The following is a 23,871-nucleotide window of genomic DNA, read 5'->3' as shown; positions in this document are numbered from 1 at the left end:
TTTAAATCATTGTTTGTGTCTTGAATGGTAATTGTTTGCATGTAGATGATTCAGGTATTTTATATTAGTATGTGAATTAAGTTAGATAAATTTAGGCAATGATGGTTCGACAACAATCCAAATTTGATGTAGTTCGATATGCATGATGTGATTATTGGTCATGAAATGTATGCATATTTATATATAATAATATTCGGTGAATTTGTCTATGACATTTATGTTAAGGAACAAATTACTATGTGAATTCTTTTAATTGTTTTAAGATGTGCATGTAAAGAATTAAAAGTTAAATCTTGATTTTAATTAGATATTCGATTACTAGTGGAGTGTTGAACATGATGTGTACCTATGTAATATGATTTGTTTTTAATGAACATTTAATATTTAATTAATTCTATGCTTATATTTATATGATTATAATTTGAGTTATTATGAATATATTCATAATTGTGCTTTGGTTCAGTAATGCCTCACAACCTTATTTCAGCGATGGATACGGGTTAGTGGGTTACATTTTATTGGTATCAGAGCTATGGTTTAGTCAGTTCTAGGACTAACGTAGCGTATGTGAGTTTAGCTACCCATGCCATAATTATATACTGTGATAGTGTGATGACTTTTGACATTTGAAATGTGTTTTCATATAGTAAATGGATCCCTACAAAGCTGTAGCTGATGATGTTGAGAGTGTTGCGCCTGCTCCCTTGCAAGGGACAGCTCAGGCTGATTCTCGACCTACTCCAAGTAATCAAGAAAGTGAGGCTAAACAAGTCTTCTATCAAATGATGAATAACTAGTTCACTCAATATATTCGAACTAACCCGGTTGCACAACAACCCTCCACCCCCGACTAATCCATCTTCCATGCCTGTTGTACCTCAAGTAAGTGATCCGTTGCGATTGAATAGACCACCTATCTATAAAATCAAAAAACATAGAGCTGAAGAGTTTAAAGCCACTGATGATGATGATGCTGAGCGGGCTGAGTTTTGGCTTGATAATACCATCCGTGTGTTTGATGAGTTATCCTGTACCCCAGATGAGTGTTTGAAATGTGCCATATCTTTACTTCGAGACACAGTATATCACTAGTGGAATACCCTAGTATCAGTAGTTCTGAAAGAGCAGGTAACCTGGGAATTCTTTTAGACTGAGTTCCGTAAGAAATATATCAGTTAGAGATTTATAGATTAGAAGTGTAAAGAATTTCTAGAGCTGAAATAGGGTCGAATGACAGTAACGGAGTATGAGCAAAAATTTGTGAGACTCAGCCAATATGCTTGAGAGTGTGTTTCTACTAAAGCCATAATGTGTAAAAGATTTGAAGATGGGTTGAATGAAGATATCAAACTATTAGTTGGCATACTTGAGATAAATGAGTTTGTGGTACTTGTTGAACGAGCCTGCAAAGCTGAAGAGCTTGGGAAAGAGAAAAGAAAAGCTGACTTTGAAGCTAGAGATGCACGCAAAAGAACACCCGGTAAGTCATTACAGTCGGCATCAAAGAAGTCTCGAGATGATTTTAGTCGTTCAAAAGCTACTTCGGGTTATTCTCGACGAGACCAGAATAGACCACTTGTGAGTTCAAGAGCTACCCCAGTAGCCAGTGTGGGTAATGTCAGATCTAATCAACCTAAGTCTGAGCATTGTGGCAAACGACATCCTGGCAATTGCAGATTATATGATCGGGCTTTTTTTAAATTTGAGTCGACGGAGCACTATATTCGAGATTGCCCAAGGTTAGCTGAAGAGAATCCAATGCAGAACTCGAGATCAGGTAATACTATGGTTCGAGGTAGAACACCAAGAAATGTGGGTACTGTGAGTGGCTGTCAGAGAGGAAATAAAAATACAGCAAATAGATCTAAGGCTCGTGCACCTGCTAGGGACTATGCTATACGTGCACGAGAGGAGGCTTCATCCCCAGATGTCATTACTGGTACATTCACTCTTTATGATACCAATGTAATTGCATTGATTGATCCTGGTTCTACTCATTCTTATGTATGTGAGACATTAGTATTCAGCAAGACTCTACCTGTTGAGTCTACTGAGTTTGTGATTAGAGTGTCAAATCCCTTGGGCCTATGTGTTATGGTTGATAAAGTGTGCAGGAATTGTCCCTTGATGGTTCGAAATCTGTGCTTTTCGGCTGATTTGATGTTGCTACATTTGATGAGTTTGATATAATTCTGGGTATGGATTGCTGACTTTACATGATGCTGTTGTGAACTGTAAAAGAAAGACCATTGATCTACAAAGTTAGAATGATGAAGTCATTCGGGTTGAATCTACTGGTTTGTATGGTTTACCAGCAGTGATATCTTCGATGCTAGCTCAGAAATATGTGAGAAAAGAGTGTGAAGCTTATTTTGCCTATGTGCTCGATAGTAAAGCGGCTGAAAGAAACATTGAATCAGTACCAATTGTATGTGAGTATCCAGACATGTTTCTAGAAGAATTATCGGGTTTGCCACCTATTTGGGAAGTAGAGTTCAGTATTGAGTTAATGCCTGGGACGACTTCGATATCCATAGCTCCATACCGAATGGCACCTACAGAATTAAAAGAATTGAAAGCTCAGTTGCAAGAATTGACAGATAGAGGTTTTGCGTGACTGAGTTTCTCTCCGTGGGGTGCACCTGTGTTGTTTGTGAAAAAGAAGGATGGAACTATGAGAATGTGCATCGATTACAGACAGCTTAATAAGGTGACTATAAAGAATAAGTATCCATTGCCACAGATTAATGATCTGTTTGACCAACTGAAAGGGGCTACAGTATTTTCAAAGATAGATTTGAGATTAGGCTACTATCAGTTATGAGTTAAAGATTCGGATGTGCCAAAGACTGCTTTCAGAACGAGGTACGGACACTATGAGTTTCTGGTTATGCCTTTCAGACTCACTAATGCACCTGTTGTTTTCATAGATTTGATGAATCGGATATTTAGATTGTATTTGGACCAGTTTACGGTTGTGTTTATTGATGACATTTTGATCTACTCTCGTGATGAAACTGAACATGCCGAACATTTGAAACTTGTTTTGCAGACATTGCAAGATAAGTGGTTGTATGCGAAATTTAGTAAATGTGAGTTCTGGTTAAGTGAAGTCAGTTTTTTGGGTCATGTGGCATCAGCATCAGGTATTTGGGTTGATCCGAGCAAAGTTTCAGCCATACTTGATTGGAAACCTCCGAAGAATGTTTCTGAAGTCTGAAGCTTTTTGGGACTTGCTGATTATTATAGACGATTTGTAAAAGGGTTCTCTATGATTGCAGCCCCGATGACAAAGCTATTGCAGAAAGATGTTAAGTTTGAGTGGTCAGAAAAGTTTTGATCAGTTGAAAGCCCTTTTGACAGAAACTCCAGTGCTAGTTCAGCCAAAATCGGGTAAAGAATTTGTTATTTATAGTGATGCATCTTTAAATGGTTTGGGTTGCGTTTTGATGCAAGAAGGCAGAGTGATAGCTTATGCCTCGAGATAGTTGAAACCACATGAAAGACTATCCGACACATGACCTAGAATTGGCAGCCATTGTAGTCGCATTGAAGATTTGGCGTCACTATCTATTCGGTGAGAAATGTCATGTTTATTCTGAAAATAAAAGCCTAAAATACTTGATGACTCAGAAAGATCTGAATTTGAGACAACGCAGATGGTTAGAATTGCTAAAAGACTACGAGCTTGTAATTGATTACCACCCGAGAAAGGCTAATGTTGTTGCTGATGTTTTAAGCTGAAAGTCACTGTTTGCTTTGTGAGAAATGAATACGCATATAACCATGTCTGATGATGGTTCGATAGTAGCTAAATTAAAAGCAAGACCGTTATTCATTCAACAAATTTGTGATGCCCAGAAGGTTGATAATGAGTTGATCACAAAACAAGCTCAGTGTGAGATAGATGCAAATTCAGAATTTAGAGTTGATGCTGATGACTGTTTGAGATTCAGAGACCGAATATGTGTTTCGATAAATTCAGAGTTGATTCATATGATTTTGAATGAAGCTCACAATAGTCGGTTATCTGTTCACACAGGTAGTACAAAGATGTACAATGATCTGAAACAGCTTTACTGGTGGCATGGTATGAAACGAGACATTTTTGACTTTGTTGCAAGATGTTTAGTTTGTCAACAAGTAAAAGCAGAATATCAGGTGCCTTCAGGATTACTTCATCCTATCATGGTACCTGAGTGGAAGTGGGATAGAGTCACTATGGATTTTGAATCTAGTTTACCATTGACACCGAACAAGAAAGATGCAATCTGGGTTATTGTTGATAGATTGACTAAATCGGCTCTTTTTATTTCGATACGTACAGATTACTCACTTGATAAGTTGGCTGACTTGTATGTTTCTCAGATTGTAAGGTTACATGGTGTGCCTATATCCATTGTTTTGGATAGAGATCCGAGGTTTACATCGTGGTTTTGGAAGAAACTGCAAGATGCACTAGGTACAAAATTACATTTCAGTACTGCTTTCCATCCGCAAACAGATGGCCAGTCTGAGCGAATTATTCAGATACTTGAGGATATGTTGAGATGTTGCATTCTTAAGTTCGAAGGTACATGGGAACAATACCTGCCTCTGATTGAATTTGCATATAATAACAGTTATCAATCGAGTATTAAAATGGTACCTTATGAGGCCTTGTATGGTCGTAAATGCCGTACACCATTTGATACGATCACAGCTTCCCATAAGCCAAGTCCAAGCCGAGATCCGATGGTGCTACCTCAAGGGCCGATCACAAGGGCTCGTGCAAAACAATTTAAAGAAGCTGTTATAGCTTTAGTTCAGCATGTGTGGGATGATGTTAATGCTAGACCTATCGAACCAGTTAGTGGCCATTTTGGAAATCCATGCCGAACTTTTCTACAAGTTCATTTCAGCTCACCAAGCTCAACTTCAGTTCAAGTTAGCTCCCATGAAGCTCCACACCAGCACATTAGCTCGGGACCAGCTCATTATCAGCTCACAAGTTTAGGCCCAGCTCGGGTTTAACTCATCAATTAACCATCAGCTCATGGAGTTCACTTTGAATTCATTTGACTACTATTGACTTTTTAATTAATAAGTCCAATAATTAGTTAATTAATATCCTACATATTAAATTTAGTTCACATTAGTTATATTAAGTATGTCTTAAAAGTGTTTATTGATGATAATTAAATTTGTCATAACCGAATTTAATGTTGATATTTGTGTTCACATTAGTTTGAATTAATTATGTTCACATTTCTTGTAGGAACATAATGGACATATGGAGATTAAAAGCAAGCATGAATTTTGAAGGTGCATGGACGGTTGGGGGCTTGAATCTCTTAGGTGCATGTTCGCCAAGTGCATGTATGACCATATTCAATGTCTTTAAGGTTCATGAATGTTTCCATTCATGTATGGTGTGCTATCTCTTCATTCTCCAAGGTGACCATTCGGCCAAAGGGCACTCACACATGCATGAAGATAGCTTGGCCAATTAACTTCCCCATGACTCTCCTTAATTCGTTCACACCTATGTTCATATGGCAAGACCATTCAGTTCACCTTGTTCACACTAGAAGACTCTTCAACATTCGGTTTCACACAAATGATGGCCCTTGGAGTGTCCACAATTAATTCATACTTTTTGGCCAAACATTGCTTCATTTAACAAGGTTGGCCGAATCTACAAGTGACCATTGGATCTCATGCATTCACTTTGAGTTTTCTTAAGCATGAAGATGCATTCATCCACCATTCCCCAAACCGAATCTGGTCATGCATATTAAGAGTTATTTTTCTAGAATTTTCTTTTAATTAATGTGTAAGTATGAAGGGCCATTCGGCTACCTAGACTTAGGCTTATAAATACTTGTTCAATTTCCATGTAAAGGACTTTTGAAACTTTTGTTAATGTTATGCTGCCGAAATTGTGAGGCATACTTTTCTTATATTTCGTTCAAAGATTCGTTTGGCGTTCCTAGCGTTCTAGTTGTGTCAACCGTGTTCTTTGTCGTATCTTAACTTATCACTATTCGTAGTGTGGCATTCAACATACCGAGGTTCCTATCTTGTTAGATAGTGGGTCGAGGTTTCCTTACCAAACCTATAACCGAACTCAAAAGGCTAAATCAACGGTCGATACCATTTCAGATTTGGTTCTTGAAAGTACCTTTAGTAGTTCAAACCCGTTCTTTCTTCTTTACCTAATCGAACCTAAATCGACCAATTTGTTCATACCATTTTGTTCCTACCCTTTCGTTCCTACCATTCCATTCGCACCCTCTTTCTACTCGACTATACCTTCAACTCAACTAATCCTAACGTAACTTCTCGTGAGCGATCAGGCAATCTACATACGACTCGACTCGCCGAGACGGTTCAGATCATCCGTATCGAGCTACCTAAAGCGAGAAGCTTAGACCTTCGAAGCGGAGCATTCCCGAGGTAGGTTCAAAAAAAAAAGTATAGAAAATTTTTTTTTTGTATACCGAAGTTTTCTCATTTCGATTAGTTTGTTATTATTGCTATAAAAACAAAAATCTATGCAGCCGAAGAAAAAAATCGTGTACAAAAGTGTTTTTATTGTATTTAGCTTGTCGATATAGTACAACAAAAAAAAGTTATAAAAGTTAAAAAAATAAAAAAAAATCGAAAAAAAATCAAAATAAAAAAAGAGTGATTTATGCAAGTCAATTGTTATTTGATCGTCAAGCTTTGATCTGATATAGTTCTCGACCCTTCTTCTATTCTACTCTCCCTAATTCGCCACATTTTTTACCCAATTCCCTATTCTTTCAGCCTACCCTATATCGAATACATCAATCACTTGCTATCCCTTTTGAACCGACCACCTAGACCAAGGATCGAGCCTTAACGAATCTGCTTACGAAATTATGAGAAAGGTCAAGAGAGGTAAAAGCCAAGAGTGCGTGAGCGCATTTGATGGGAGGTAAAAGCCGAACTAAGAGTGTAAACACGAGTGTGAGTGTCATCAAGCTTCTTTCTTTCTGAGCGGATTGAGAGAATTTGTTTGTGAGGCTATCTTAAACGAATAGATGTCCCAAAATAGTGGACAAAACATGGAAGAACAACAAGGGCGACAACCCATCAGAAACGTTCCAGATTTGCAAATGCAAGCCCTTTTGCGTGAGATGGAACGATTACTTGATCGAAGGCTTAATCCTCTTGAAGATCGACTCTACCAAGTCGAGGCCCAAAGACAACGCGATGAATATCCTGAAGTTGCTAGGCAAAGACGTGAAGGGCCCGATCAACGACGAAGACAACCAAGGGTTCAAGATGATTTGTTAATGAAAATAGTGAAGATGAAAGCGATCACAGGTCTAACATAAGCCTAGAAAGGAGACGTCCTCGAAACGATGGACAAGTAGATCGAAGGCGGGAAGATGATGACTTGAAGAATATCAAACTCTCCATCCCTCCTTTCCAAGGTAAATCTGATCCCGAGGCGTACCTTGAGTGGGAGAAGAAAATCGAACTAGTGTTCGGATGTCATAACTACTCTGAAAATAAGAAAGTCAAACTCGCCGCAATTGAGTTTTCAGATTACGCAATGATATGGTGGGATCAGTTGACCACTAGTCGGACGCGTAACGGGGAGCATCCCATTTCCACTTGGACCGAAATGAAGGCGGTTATGCGACAACGATTCATTCCATCCTACTATCATCGGGAGTTGCATCAAAAACTCCAAAATCTCATCCAAGGGACGAAGAGTGTGGAAGATTATTATAAAGAAACGGAAATGGCTATGATCCGTGCCGATGTACAAGAAGATCGAGAAGCCACAATGGCTCGCTTTCTAGCCGGACTTAATCGAGAGATTGCAAATGTCATAGAACTGCAACATTACATTGAGGTTGTGGACATGGTCCACATGGCTATCAAAGTGGAGAAGCAGTTGAAGCGAAGAGGTACCACCCGAGCCTATCCTAACACCAATCCTTCTAAATGGGGCCAAAGCACAAGCAAGGGTTTTCCAACAAATCGAACGAAGGATTCTTCAACAATATCTAAGGCGAATAAGCCTATTGCTGAGTCAAGTAAAGGTAAGGCTCCTGAAAGTTCCACCGCCCGTTCATGGGACATAAAGTGCTTCAAGTGTCTTGGTCGTGGACATATAGCGTGTCAGTGCCCGAATAGACGTACCATGGTGATAAGGGCCGACGGTGAGATTGAAACGGAGGACGAGGAAGAGAACGATCCTGAATCGAATTCCGAAGTTGAGGAAGACTTAGAACAACCCGTTGAAGGTGAGTTACTCTTCGTCAAGCGAAGCCTAAGTCTTCAAAGTGTGGAAGACGAACAACAACGTGAGAACATTTTTCATTCGAGATGTCAAGTGCAAGGGAAAGTGTGTAGCATCATAATCGATGGAGGAGTTGTACAAACGTGGCAAGCACCCTCATGGTAGAAAAGTTGGGGCATCAACCACCAAGCACCGAATCCATACAAGCTTCAATGGCTTAACAATGGCGGTGAACTCAAAGTGACAAAACAAGTCCTAGTGTCCTTTAGCATCGCGAAGTATTACGATGAAGTATTATGCGATGTAGTCTTGATGCACGCGGCCATTTACTTCTAGGGCGACCATGGCGATTCGATGATGGGTGATGCATGATGGTTACACTAATAGATACTCCTTCAAACATCTTGGCAAGAACGTGACACTTGCACCCTCACTCAAAGCAAGTGTACGAGGATCAACAAAACTTAAACTTTCAATTGGAACAAGTGAGAGAAAAGAAAAGAGTGCAAAAGAGAAAATTAAGGAAAAGAGAGAGAAAAGACTAAAATGCGAGAGAAAATGAAAAGAAACAAAAATAAGTAAAAAGTGGAGAGGAAAAGAAAGTGGAAAAATGAGTGTGTTTATGAGGGTTAGTGATATTCGTGACGATGTTTTTGAGACACCTATGTATGTATTTGTGTACAAGGAGGCATTGTTGAATACTAACGAGTTACACAAAACTTGCTCGCTTCAGATTGTCTTTGATTCAGAATTTGAAGACATATTTCGGACGAAATACCAAGTGGGCTGCCCCCTATCCGAGGCATCGAACATCAAATAGACTTAGTACCCGGAGCTGCACTACCCAACCGTCCTGCTTATCGGAGTAATCCCGAAGAAACGAAGAAATTGCAAAAGCAAATTACTGAACTCCTAGACAAAGGATACATCCGAGAGAGCTTAAGTCCCTGTGCGGTGCCGGTGCTGCTTGTACCCAAGAAAGATGGGTCGTGGAGGATGTGCGTGGATTGTCGTGCCATCAACAAAATCACTATCAAGTATCGACACCCGATACCCCGTCTTGATGACATGCTTGATGAATTAAGTGGAGCCCAGATTTTCACGAAAATCGATCTTAAAAGTGGCTACCATCAAATACGAATGCGAGAAGGCGATGAATGAAAGACGACCTTCAAAATGAAATTGGGTTTGTACGAATGGCTGGCAATGCCATTCGGCCTTACAAATGCTCCCAGCACTTTTATGAGATTGATGAACCATGTATTATGTGCGTTTATTGGTAAATTTTGTGTTGTATACTTTGACGATATCTTGGTCTACAGCAAAACTTTAGAGGAGCACGTACCACATTTACGAGCGGTGTTGGAAACTTTACGAAAAGAGGTATTGTATGCTAATCTCAAAAAGTGTTCATTTTGCACTGATAAAGTTGTGTTTTTAGGTTATGTCGTGAGTGCCAACGGTTTGGAGGTGGATCAAGAAAAAGTTCAAGCGATTCAAGAATGGCGCGTCAAGCGAACATTAGCCAAGTTCAAGCTTCCATGGATTGGCTAGCTTCTACCGTCGATTTGTGCCCAACTTTAGTACCATTGCAGCACCCTTAACAAGCGTGATTAAGAAAAACTCCGCATTTCACTGGTCTGAAGATCAAGAACGTTCATTTAATTTGATTAAAGAATGTCTTGTGAAAGCTCCTCTATTGTCCCTTCCAGATTTTACTAAAACATTTGAAATTGAGTGTGGCGCTTGTGTAGGGATCGGGTGTGTTGACCCAAGACGGAAGACCGGTGGCATACTTGGTGAGAAATTAAGTGGCGCTTCCTCAATTATCCGGTAATGCGACAAAGAGATGTATGCCTTGATTCGATCACTTGAAACTTGGCAGCACTATCTAAGACCGAAGGAGTTCGTGATTCATTCCGATCATGAAGCACTTAAGTTTATTAAAGGTCAGCATAAACTCAACAAACGACATGCAAAATGGGTCGAGTATTTAGAGTCATTTCCCTACGTCATCAAATACAAGAAAGGTAAAGAAAATGTAGTGGCTGATGCCTTGTCACGGAGATATACCTTATTGACCACTCTTTATTCTAAGTTACTTGGTTTTTTATCATATGAAAGAGTTGTATGCCAATGATGAGGATTTTGGAAATATATATGCTGCTTGTGAAAATGGGTTTTTTGAGAAATTTTCAGGTACGAAGGGTTTCTTTTTAAAGAAAATAGGTTGTGTATACCACAAGGCTCCATTTGAGAGTTACTTGTGTTGGAGGCGCATAATGGTGGCCTGATGGGACACTTTGGAATAAGCAAGACATTGTCGACCCTCCATGAACATTTTTACTGGCCGCGAATGCAGAGAGACGTGGAGCGGATTTTATTCTTGGATTACCGAAAACTAAGACAGGGAAGGACTCAATCTTTGTTGTAGTCGATAGATTCTCTAAAATGTCACATTTTATTTCTTGTGCTAAAACTGATGACGCTGTGCATATTGCTAATTTGTTTTTTAGGGAAATTGTACGACTGCATGGATTACCAAGAACGATTGTTTTCGATCGAGATACAAAGTTCTTGAGTCACTTTTGGCGGACATTATGGGGAAAACTTGAAACGAAGTTATTGTTTTCAACCACTTGTCATCCCCAAACGGATGGCCAAACCGAGGTGGTAAACCGAGTTTTGTCAACTTTGTTGCGAGCGTTGGTACGAAAGAACCTCAAGACGTGGGAAGAATGCTTACCCCACATCGAGTTTGTTTATAATCGCTCTGTTCACTCGGCAACCAAATTCTCTCCTTTTGAGACTATCTATGGATTTAATCCTCTTACTCCTCTTGATTTATTACCTTTTCCTGTTGATCAATTTGTCCATACAGATGCAAGGAAAAAGGCTGAATTTGTCAAGGAATTACATAGGAAAGTTCGAGAGAATATTGAATCTCGAACCGAGCAATATGTCCAACGAGCCAACAAAGGACGAAAACGAGTTGTATTTGAACCCAGAGACTGGGTCTGGGTGTACGTGAGAAAAGAAAGGCTTCCAGCTCAACGAAGATCTAAGTTGTTGCCGCGAGGAGACGGCCCCTTCCAAGTCATCGAGCGAATCAATGAAAATTCGTATAAGCTTGACTTACTAGGTGAGTACAATGTTAGTGCTAGTTTTAATGTCTCTGACTTGACTCCTTTCAATGTAGATACTGACTTGAGGACAAGTCATTTTCAAGAGGGGGAGGATGATACGATCACGGCTTCCCATAAGCCAAGTCCAAGCCGAGATCCGATGGTGCTACCTCAAGGGCCAATCACAAGGGCTCATGCAAAACAATTTAAAGAAGCTGTTATAGCTTTAGTTCAGCATGTGTGGGATGATGTCAATGCTAGACCTATCGAACCAGTTAGTGGCCATTTTGGAAATCCATGCCGAACTTTTCTACAAGTTCATTTCAGCTCACCAAGCTCACCTTCAGTTCAAGTTAGCTCCCATGAAGCTCCACACCAGCTCATTAGCTCGGGACCAGCTCATTATCAGCTCACGAGTTTAGGCCCAGCTCGGGTTTAACTCATGAATTAACCATCAACTCATGGAGGTCACTTTGAATTCATTTGACTACTATTGACTTTTTAATTAATAAGTTCAATAATTAGTTAATTAATATCCTACATATTAAATTTAGTTCACATTAGTTATATTAAGTATGTCTTAAAAGTGTTTATTGATGATAATTAAATTTGTCATAACCGAATTTAATGTTGATATTTGTGTTCACATTAGTTTGAATTAATTATGTTCACATTTCTTGTATGAACGCAATGGACATATGGAGATTAAAAGCAAGCATGAATTTTGAAGGTGTATGGACGGTTGGGGGGCTTGAATCTCTTAGGTGCATGTTCGGCCAAGTGCATGTATGACCATATTCAATGTCTTTAAGGTTCATGAATGTTTCCATTCATGTATGGTGTCCTATCTCTTCATTCTCCAAGGTGACCATTCGGCCAAAGGGCACTCACACATGTATGAAGATAGCTTGGCCAATTAGCTTCCCCATGACTCTCCTTAATTCGTTCACACCTATGTTCACATGGCAAGACCATTCGGTTCACCTTGTTCACACTAGAAGACTCTTCAACATTCGGTTTCACACAAATGATGGCCCTTGGAGTGTCCACAATTAATTCATACTTTTTGGCCAAACATTGCTTCATTTAACAAGGTTGGCCGAATCTACAAGTGACCATTGGATCTCATGCATTCACTTTGAGTTTTCTTAAGCATGAAGATGCATTCATCCACCATTCCCAAAACCGAATCTGGTCATGCATATTAAGAGTTAATTTTCTAGAATTTTCTTTTAATTAATGTGTAAGTATGAAGGGCCATTCGGCTACCTAGACTTAGGCTTATAAATACTTGTTCAATTTCCATGTAAAGGACTTTTGAAACTTTTGTTAATGTTATACTGCCGAAAGTGAGGCATACTTTTCTTATATTTCGTTCAAAGATTCGTTTGGCGTTCCTAGCGTTCTAGTTGTGTCAACCGTGTTCTTTTTCGTACCCGAACTTATCACTATTCGTAGTGTGGCGTTCAACATACCGAGGTTCCTATCTTGTTAGATAGTGGGTCGAGGTTTCCCTTACCAAACCTATAACCGAACTCAAAAGGCTAAATCAAGGGTCGATACCATTTCGGTATTTGGTTCTTGAAAGTACCTTTAGTAGTTCAAACCCGTTCTTTCTTCTTTACCTAATCGAACCTAAACCGACCAATTTGTTGATACCATTTTGTTCCTACCCTTTCATTCCTACCATTCCATTCGTACCCCTCTTTCTACTCTGACTATACCTTCAACTCAACTAATCCTAACGTAACTTCTCGTAGACAATCGGGCAATCTACATACGACTCAACTCTACTCGAGACGGTTCGTATCACCATTGTACTGGACTGAGCTCAGTGAAAATAAGATACACAGAGTCGATTTGATTAGAGAAACTGAACAGAAAGTGAAAGTGATCCGTGAAAATTTAAAAGCAGCATCGGATCGTCAGAAATCTTATGCAGACTTGAAACGTAAAGATATAGAGTTTCAGATTGGAGATAAAGTTTTTTTGAAAGTCCCACCATGGAAGAAAATACTCAGATTTGGTCGTAAAGGCAAATTGAGTCCGAGATTCATTAGACGTTATGAAATTATAGAGCGTATTGGGCCAGTTGCTTACAGATTGCTATTACCACCTGAGTTGGAAAAGATACACAATGTATTCCACATTTCGATGCTTCAGAGGTATTGATCTGATCCTTCACATGTGATTAGTCTGTCTGAGATTGAAATTCAGCCTGATATGACCTACGAAGAAGAACCAATTTGCATTTTGACTCGTGAGGTTAAAGAGTTGCGGAATAAGAAGATTCTGTTAGTTAAAGTATTGTGGCATAAACATGGAGTTAAGGAAGCAACATGGGAGCCAGAGGGTACAATGAGAGAACGTTATCCACCTATTCACTGGTATGATTTTCGAGGACGAAAATCCCTAAGGGGGAGAGTTATAACAGCCCAATTTAGACCCTAATCGAAACAGTGGTTTTGAGACCTCGAATCTGAGTCAAAAAAATATTTTTAAATTATTTTCCGTGTTTATTTTATGTGAATTTATATCTGTGAAATTTTCGTGATTTAATTTTATCGTTTGGGTGTCCGATTAAATAAAAGGACTTAATCACGTAAATTAAAAACTTGATAGTTTAAAACATGAGGACCAAATTGTTAGTGGCTTTCTAAGTTCGGACATTTATGTTGTAAATATCCCATTAATAAGTAATTAGGACGGCAAAAGATATATGTTGCATGGTTTTTTTATTGTATTAGTAAAGGTATACAATTAAATTAAATATTAAATTATTATATATTATATTATAATATAAAACAAAAAATAAACAAAGCCATTTGAGTGTTCATATTCTTGGTAGCTGAAACTATACAAAATAAAAAAGAAAAGAAAGCAAGCTAGGGTTTGGTCAATATTCAAGCTCAATCAAGGTTCATTTTTTTTCAGTTTTTGATAATTTCTACGTTTTTGAAATCGTTGCTTCGAGTACTACAAAACCCATGCTTGAATTTTCGATTTTGATGAATATTTTGAGCTGTGCTATTGTTGATAGCTTGTGATTTTTGTTGTTTGATTATGGAAAATGAAAGATATGTTTTAGATTAACATGTTTTGTATTGGAGTTTTTGATGATTTTGAGTAATTAGGACTTAATTGCAAAAAATAATAATTTGAGGGACTAAAATATGAAATTGATGAAATATATGGACTTGTATGGTAATGGGTAAGATTCGGCCAAACATGGGTATAGGAAAATTTTGCATATTTTTTGTTTTCTGTAATAGGGACTAAATTGTAAAAATTGTAATTGTCAGGGGTAAAATAGTAATTTGCCCATTTATGTGTTTTTGGACTAAATTGAATGAAAATATGTTTGAATGAGCTTAATTTGAATATGTTTAGATCAAGAACCAAAGAAATCGGATTTGGACCGGGGAAAAACGAAAGTTGTCGACTAGCAACCCCGTCCCGTTTTATAACGTCCAAGGTAAGTTTATAAGCAAATAAATGTCGTAAATTTTAAATATATGTGCTGTATAATGCTGATTTTGAATTTGAATTTTATGAATTTGTATAAGTAATAGCCAAATATGAAAATGTTTGGGAACTATGTTTACGAATATGATTCGACCGAGATACGACGTCCGAAAGCCCCGTATGAACCTTAGGAATAGTTAGGATACATATGTTATGACATAGGATTTCGATATATATGCGGAGTAAGACCATGGCATCGATATGTGATTACGATATGTGATTACGATATGTGTTTACGAATAAGACCCTGTCTGGGACAATGGCATCAATTTGTGGCTACATGTAAGACCACGTCTGGAATGTTGGCATTGTACGATTTATGTGGATATCCAAGTGTCCTATCCAATTCCGAACGGTTCAACGGGCAAAGATAAGTTATGTTCGAGTGTGTAAATAAGATAAATATACAGGTATGTATTAGCTTTTTAATAATTAAAATGAGGTAAGTGTATTCGATCTTGTGAATATTATTGGATGAGTTACAATTATATGCATGTGTGATTTTATACATTTGGCTACATAATTAACATGTACATATGAAATCATATTGTGATACATGGGGTTATGTGTTTTTGGATTGTGAACTAGGTTAGTGATGATTATTCAGTGGTGGAAATTAAATGATATTAATGATAATCTAGTTACATGAGCATTCGGCCAAGTGGTATCTAGCAATGAATATTATTGAAATATGAACTTTACATATATGAATTTAAATGTGTTATAATTATATAAGTGGTTTTGGTTTAATCCAATTGATATAGTTATCGTGATGAATATTTTCTTATGACTTAGTAAGCTATAATAGCTTACTCTGTGTACATGTTACCTTGTTTTATAGATTTTGAATTCAAGTTCCAAGCTCAGGGATAGTCAGCAAAGTCTGTCACACTATCTACAGCTTTGGTATTTAAATAAATCAAACTCGTATTATGGCATGTATAGGCTGGAACATATTTTTGAAATGTTGGATTTTGGTTATGTAACTAAGGCCATGCGAAAATGGCTTGCTATTTATGTTTAAATTTGTTTTTATGTGTACTTAGCTATAATGTTTTATGATCTTGATTTTGAAATATGCGGATATGTTTGATTGTGGTTTGATTTGTGGTAAATATATTATGTATTGGAAATGGCTTTATTTTTAAGTTTGAATTTAATTATATTAGGTATGGTTAAACCTATTTTGATTAAAATTCTATATGTTTGGAATTATAAGTTATATGTGTTAGGTACTGTATGTATTGAATCGGTTTAGTAGTGGTGATAGATATAGGGAGTAAACGGTTTTGAAATTAGCACTATTTGGAGATTTTGTTTTGTATATAAATGTGGGTGGTGAGTTTGGTTAAATAAATCAGCTTGAATAATTGATACGAGCACGCCCCACGAACTTCATCGAACAAGTTTGTCAAGCCGAGTATTGACATGTTGGCAAGCTGATCCCAGCTCGTTTCCAGCTCCATGAGCTCCGTACAGCTCAAAACCAGCTTATTCGAGCTCAATCCAACTTGCCTGAGCTAAACCGAGCTCATTCCTAGCTCATATTCAGCTCACGAGCTAAACCTTAGCTCAACTTTAGCTCACGAGCTAAAGCTTAGCTCATTTTAGTTTAACTCAGTTTTGTCTTTAATGCATTAAATAAAATTTGCACATATTTATTTAAGCATTAAACTTGTCTTATATTAATATTTGTTATTAATATGTCATAGATATCACATAACTTAAATGTGTTCACATGAATTTATGTGTGTTCACATGATGTCTTATGAATTGTTTTATTTCTTGTAGGTACAATGCTCATGGACGGTGCAATGAATGCTTGAAGAAACATCTCTTTTGGACATCCCACATGCATGAATGAACAACATTTAATTAGGTGCATGTATGACCAGATTCAAGGTGTTTACAAGTTCATGTATTTGTCAAATACATGAATGCACAAAATACATGAATGTTTGGGTTCAAATGCACATTCGGTTACATGAATGATGAATATTCATGCATGAATGTATCTAGAAGATCCAATCCCTTTGGAGGGCACACATGCATGCATGGAAGGAAATTAATGCAAGTTCATGTAGGGCTTGATGCAATGTATGAAGAGGTCCATGTAGAATTGAGGTTCAATGGACGGCATTTAAGGGAGTACATGTATTGGAGACGTTCATGCAAGTAGGGGCTATTTAATGTTCATGTTTTTGAAGGTTCATGGATCGAATTTATGGAGGAACATACATTGGGACGTTTCATGCATGATCCATGCATTTTCAAGCTAACCATTCAAGTATTCAAGGTGCATTAAAGCTTCATTCGGCTTAAAGGGCTGCACATTCATGGATATTCATGATTTTTCTTCTAGAATTATCTAGGTGTTTATGGCCGAATTTCTTAGCTTCTAAGCTTGTCCATTCAGCTACTTTTATTTAGGCTATAAATATATGTTATTTCATTTGTAAGAGGTTAGACTTTTCACTTAATGAAACTCTGTTAAACTTTCATGGAATTTGTGAGATTTCTTTCTCTCATATTTCGTTGAGGACTTCGTTGGCTTATCTAGGAAGCCTAGTGGCGTCAACCCTGTTCTTCACTATCCTGAACTTATCACTATCAAATAGTGTGGCGTTCACCCATATACCGAGGTTCCTACTTTGCTAAGTAGCGGGTCGAGGTTTATCACTTTCATCCTCCACCTTGAAAGCCTATAAGCATTTGGGTCGATATTTTCTAATATTGGTCCGTGCTTGCTTTTAAGAACCCTTTTCTTCCATAACCATCATCTATTTACTTCTTTCACTTCCCCTTCCAATTTAGCCGAACCTATACATATTATTCTTATCCATAAACCATCATAGAACCATTATACATAGCTTTCATCCTATTTTTCCATCAACTTCATTTCAAAAGTGAATTGAACGATACTTTCTCGTAGACGATCGGGCAACTCAGCATACGACTCGACTCTCCCCGAGACGGTTCGTGTCAATAATGCTCTAGTTGGTGTATGTGAATTTGCTGTATAAATGTGTGTATAATTGAGTAATACATATTATTATAACCCGGTTAAGACTTGAAAAGATGGTAGTAGTTTATTTCAGTTGGTGAGTAGTTTTGTGAGATTTTGAATTTAATTAATATATATGTTGATTGATGTATTGACCTTTACATTTTTATATCTATGTATATGATGTCTTGAATTAATATAAATATGCACTTGTAATTTAAAAATTGTTTGAAAAATTAATATAATGACTGAATCATAATTAACTAGTTTGGTTACTTTTGTGCATTTTAGACAGGATAATTAATGTGAGATTTAAGAGTATTTTAAATCATTATTTGTGTCTCGAATGGTAATTGTTTGCATGTAGATGATTCAGGTCTTTTATATTAGTATCTGAATTAAATTAGATAAATTTAGGCAATGATGGTTCGGCAATAATCCAAATTTGATGTAGTTCGATATGCATGATGTGATTATTGGTCATGAAATGTATGCATATTTATATATAATAATATTCGATGAATTTTTCTATGACATTTAAGTTAAGAAACAAATTACTATGTGAATTCTTTTAACTGGTTTAAGATGTGCATGCAAAGAATTAAAAGTTAAATCTTGATTTTAATTAGATATTCGATTACCAGTGGAGTGTTGAACATGATGTGTAACTATGTAATATGATTTGTTTTTAATGAATGTTTAATATTTAATTAATTCTATGCTTATATTTATATTATTATAATTTCAATTATTGTGAATATATTCATAATTGTGCTTTGGTTTAGTAGTGCCTCACAACCCCATTCCGGCGACAGATACGGGTTAGAGGGGTTACACCCTCTACCATCCATCTGTATCGCCTTACACAATATAGGAACCGGGGTGACACTCTTTAGTGTTGAATCGCTCCTGAAGTTTAAGTTCGTTTATACATTTTCATTTTCCTTCTTTGTTTATCCTATTATCTTAAAAACGAGCAATCCATATCTTCTAACTTTGTTTTTATCTAGCTGAACCTACTATCTTATACCTAGCCCACTTTGAACCCATTTCATTAATATCCATCCTCTTAAGGCGTTACAAACAAACTGATAATTTTGAGAACGACTCTTCTCATCGACGATCAAGCAACAACATGAATTCGACTCCATCTTCCCGAGCCGAATCACATCAGAGAGAGCCAATATGTTCACATCACTTGAAAATAGAGTGGCTAAACTCACCAAAATCGAAAGTCTAGAGTGCCACAAATCCCATTCGGCACCAACTCTTCTCCCACCACAAATCCCTACGATTTTCTCCTATAATCTCTCATAAAATCCCTCCAACCGAACACTATCCACATCCCAACATTCTCTCCTACAATCCCTTCATGACCAGTTCAAACTCCACTCTACTCCACTCAGCAATGTTTCGATCAAACTCTACTACCCAAATGGCTTAGGCAGCCCCATTGCGTAAACCAGGACTCGAACTTCAGACCTCAAACATTAGTAACATGCCCCTGGACCAGCAGGCCCTTTCTGTCATGTTTTTCCCTTATTTACTTAAAAGCCTACTGCCTAGAGACAGTGCTTATTTCTGTTAAAAATAAAAATTTTTGCATTTGCTCAAGCTTGAACCCAAGACTTCTTAGACACTTCCTAGAACACTTAACCACAGAAGAAGATACACAGTTGTGTCACCTTCTTGCACAACTAAATATTTATGTACATCCTCCTAACTGTACCCCTGCTCAAACCTAATACTTTTAGGCCCAAAATTTGGGGCGTTACAATTCACCCCTCCTTAAACAAATTCGTCCCTGAAATTTCCAACTATCAAAATAGTCGCATAACACAGACTACATCACTACGCTTCCACTGCGAACTCTCATTCCAAAACACTATCACATTAACTTGAGTGTTTCTAGTACAGTCTGTAGATGGACTAGGACAGTGCGTTAACCCCAACCGCACGATCATGAGACCCAACCTCAGTCTCAGGTGAAACCAGCACCTCCCTAGCTTCAACATTAAGCATGTGGCCAGATGACGAAGACCCAGCATGAGAACCTCCACGGCCTCCGCCGTGGCCTCTTGTATCCCTTCCGCAAGTACCTCAGGTGCTCATTATCAAAATGTGTTTCATCTTTATTAACAGTTTTATGCGTCAGTCTAAAGTTTCAGTGTTTATTAACAGATGTTTTATGGAGACATTATAAAAAATATGGAGTTTTATTTTCGTACAACACAGTGTCTATCGGTGTCTACCGATTTTAATACAGTTTCAGTATACACTACTAAAGAATTTGCAGTATGGTATACTACCTACAGTAATCTCAATAATCCTACCTATGGCAGTTTCAATCAAAATCAAAATACAGTTTTTAGAGAAAACTTACAGGATCGACGTGGAGACTTGGTGTACCACACATTCAGTAAAACATTTCAAAATACTTCAAATCACTTGAAACAGTTCTTTTAGGAATTCCAAGTTTTTTAAAAAAAACCCAAATCCATAGTTGAGTTTTGCAACTCGACTCTGATACCACAAAATGTAACGCCCAAACCCGGCCTAGACGTTATGGCAAAATTTACAATGTCACATTGAAGTGTTTTTCAAAAAACATAATTTCGTTAAAAAAGCCGTTCTATATAAAACCTCGTTGTGAAAATTTAGGATATCCTGTTCATTGTTAAAACTCAAGTCATTTAAGTGAAATGTTAATTATATTAGGTTGTTATTACACTTTAAAACAATGTTTGTTGCAGAAGCTTTTTACAACATGTTGCGTAATTGTGGTGATTTGAAAATCATTTATCTTTTTGAAAATCTGTGGCCCACTACTAACTGATATTAATCAAGGTAAATAAATCCCAAATTAAAATAGACACTTAAAAAGGCCTTATTACAAAACAAATACCCAAATTAAATTACTTATAAATTAAATATTAAAAATGGAAGCAAATGAGGTTGTGTGGCCACCTTCGAGTCCCTCATAGCACTGATCCGTCTAATGATTACCTGCGCAGAAAATAGAAGGGTGAGTTTATGAAAACTTAGTGTCTAATCCCTTAACGACAGTCAGTCATACAGTAGGCATTTACAGTCTGGGCCTAAGTCCGTTTCAGTAACAGTTTAATATTAGTTTGGGCTTTAACCCATCTCAATACAGAAACAGTCATGTGTTTGGGCCTTTGCCCATTGTAGTAACATACACAGTGCAGTAACAGTAAACAGTGCAGATTTGCAATCTGAAATCCTACCCAACCAGCCTCTACACACCACTTCGTCTAGCCCTACACACCATGTGGGGATAAAATCAACCCACCCATCCCTACACATCAAATATAGCACCAGTTGCGGCACTACATAGAAATTGCAGCAGAGCTGCCAGTACAATACACTTCCTCCAATCATAATACCCATCCCCATAAGACATATCATAATAACATACAACATATATTTAATGGCATGCTCAATACAGTCATACATCTCATAAGGGCATAATAGTCACTTTACCTCATAAGGGCATAATAGTCATTTATTAGTTTTGGGGTCTAGGTATGCTTATTGACCCAATAGTAGGTCCACAGTAGTCTCGGGCGACCCGTGCAACCTTAACAGTCAAACAGTGAAAATGGCGGTCCATAATGCAGGCCCATGCGGGCCCACACCCCCGTGTGGCCCACAAGCCCAAATCTGGCCTTGGCCGTGTGGACTACACAACCTGGCCCAATATTCTCCACACGTCCATGTGGTTTACCCATGTGGAGCCCACACAATCCATTTCGGCCCAACGTGGCCCAGAACGGCCTAAGACCATGAATTCGTTCATGATGGCCACTACGATCAAACGTCCACGTTTTAGGAGCACGGATTACCACACAAGCTAACACACATTCATGTGGCACCAATGATCTCTTATTTTAGCTTTTTTTGATTTACGAGTAAAGGTATGTTTAACACACCTTGCTCACGAAAACGTGTGAATAATCCCCGAGTACTCCAACCTACATTCAATCACAAGTTCCAGTTAATTGCATCCTAATCGAATTGTCAAACGCCCACAAAAATACTTGATCAAAGGATTACCTAACACTTGCTTAGATCAGTCGATTGTGGCTTTCCCATTTAAACCGTTTGCAAGAGACTAATCACTAGGCCTTAGGGGGTTATTTGCACTTCAACCAAACCTTATCAACCATCAAACAAAAGAACAGTTTGAACTAGATGAAAAGTCGCTTATCGAAAATGCAGTGTGACAACTCGAATTAGGGCTTAATCGGAATAGTGGTTTCGTGACCACAAATCTGAGATAGAAATAATCGTTTTATAATTATTTTGGGGTTTATGATATGATTTCATGATTTCATGAAAATTTCATGATAAAATTCTGTGCATTTTGCGCTTAAGTTGAGAATAGGGACTAAATCGAATAAATTGTAAAACTCGTGTTTTAGAAGTTTTTAGTATGAAATTGCTTTGGGATATTAATTAGGAGGTCTTAAATAGAAATTCGACCCATTCTTAAGTTATGGAAAAAAGTTGGACATGGAGGGAATTTTTTTTGAAAGTTTAGTAGTAAGGGCATTTTGGTCATTTGTATATTAAATGAAATAAAATGGGAAAAATAACACAAAATTGGTTATCATCTTCATTAGTTGCTGCTGAAAATTTCTCTCCTCCATAGCTAGGGTTTCTTCAACTTTCAAGCTTCATAGTAAGTGAATTCAAGCCCCGTTTTTAATGTTCTTCACATTTTTAAAATCCTCGTAGCTCGGTTTACTTATTTCTACCATTAGTTCGAGTTAGGGTTTATGTTTAAAAATTTACCCATGAATGATAATGCCGTATTTTGTTGTTTGATGGTAGAATATGAATGTTTGAAGTTAGGGGAATGATCTTTTCTAAGCAATTTTTAATGAAAACGAGCAAAACGGCATAATCGATAAAAATACCTATTGTTCATAACTATGTGTTAGAGTGAGAATTTGATGTTGCCATAGAAGAGAAAAATGATCAGTAGGTCATTAAACATAAAAATAAGGGCTGAAATTAAATTTCCGAGCCTTGGGGCAAAATCATAATTTTGTAAAAGTTAGGGGCAAATATGTAATTTTTGTATAATGTGATTTTTGGATTAAAATAAATAGTTTGAGTGTTAAATGAGCTAAATATGTTGTTATAGATCAAGAAAGACGTGGAATCGACCTCGAACGAGGAAAGGAGAAAGTTTTGGACTAAATTGCAAAATTCTCATATTTTGCACCGAGGTAAGTTTGTATATAAATAATACATTAATTTCATTTACATTTTTATATTTCAGCCTATTATATATATATTAGCTGATGTTGAAGTATAAATCGACTATTGAAAGAATGGAAATAAATAATAGAGAGAGAGATCCCGGTTGAACATTCAGAAAAATCGAATAAAATAGAGGGAACATAGCTAGGTCACATGTATGGTGCCGAGTGCACATCATGTGTACAAGAAGGCTACGAGATACTATATAGTAGCTAAGTCACATGTGTGATACGGGATGTATCCCATGTAGACAAGAGAGCTACGTGAGAGATAAATGTAGCTAGGTCACATGTGTGATACGAGATGTATCCCATGTAGACAAGAGAGCTACGTGAGAGATAAATGTAGCTAGGTCGCATGAGTGATTCCAAGTGAAGGGCAGCATGTAGACAAGAGAGCTACGAGATAAATCGGCTAGGTCGCATGAGTGGTACTAAGTGTTCACCATGTGTACAAGAGAGCCGAATTAAATGAGATATGATGGTGGGGTTGTGTGCTGAAACTATCAAGTATCAAGGATTATTCTGAATTGTTCAACGGGATGGTTTTGTGGTGACATTGTAGTCATAGACCTAAACTTGTGATGAATGAAATGTGATGAAAATGATTTGTAGTATATATATATGTAAGTTAAAATGAGGTTAGTATAAAGAATGTGTGAA

The sequence above is a fragment of the Gossypium arboreum genome, chromosome 12 (genome assembly GCF_025698485.1).
Source record: "Gossypium arboreum isolate Shixiya-1 chromosome 12, ASM2569848v2, whole genome shotgun sequence".
In the NCBI taxonomy this organism is placed as follows: Eukaryota; Viridiplantae; Streptophyta; class Magnoliopsida; order Malvales; family Malvaceae; genus Gossypium; species Gossypium arboreum.
The sequence above is the reverse complement of the archived record's forward strand: the minus strand, read 5'-3'. Positions refer to the sequence as shown.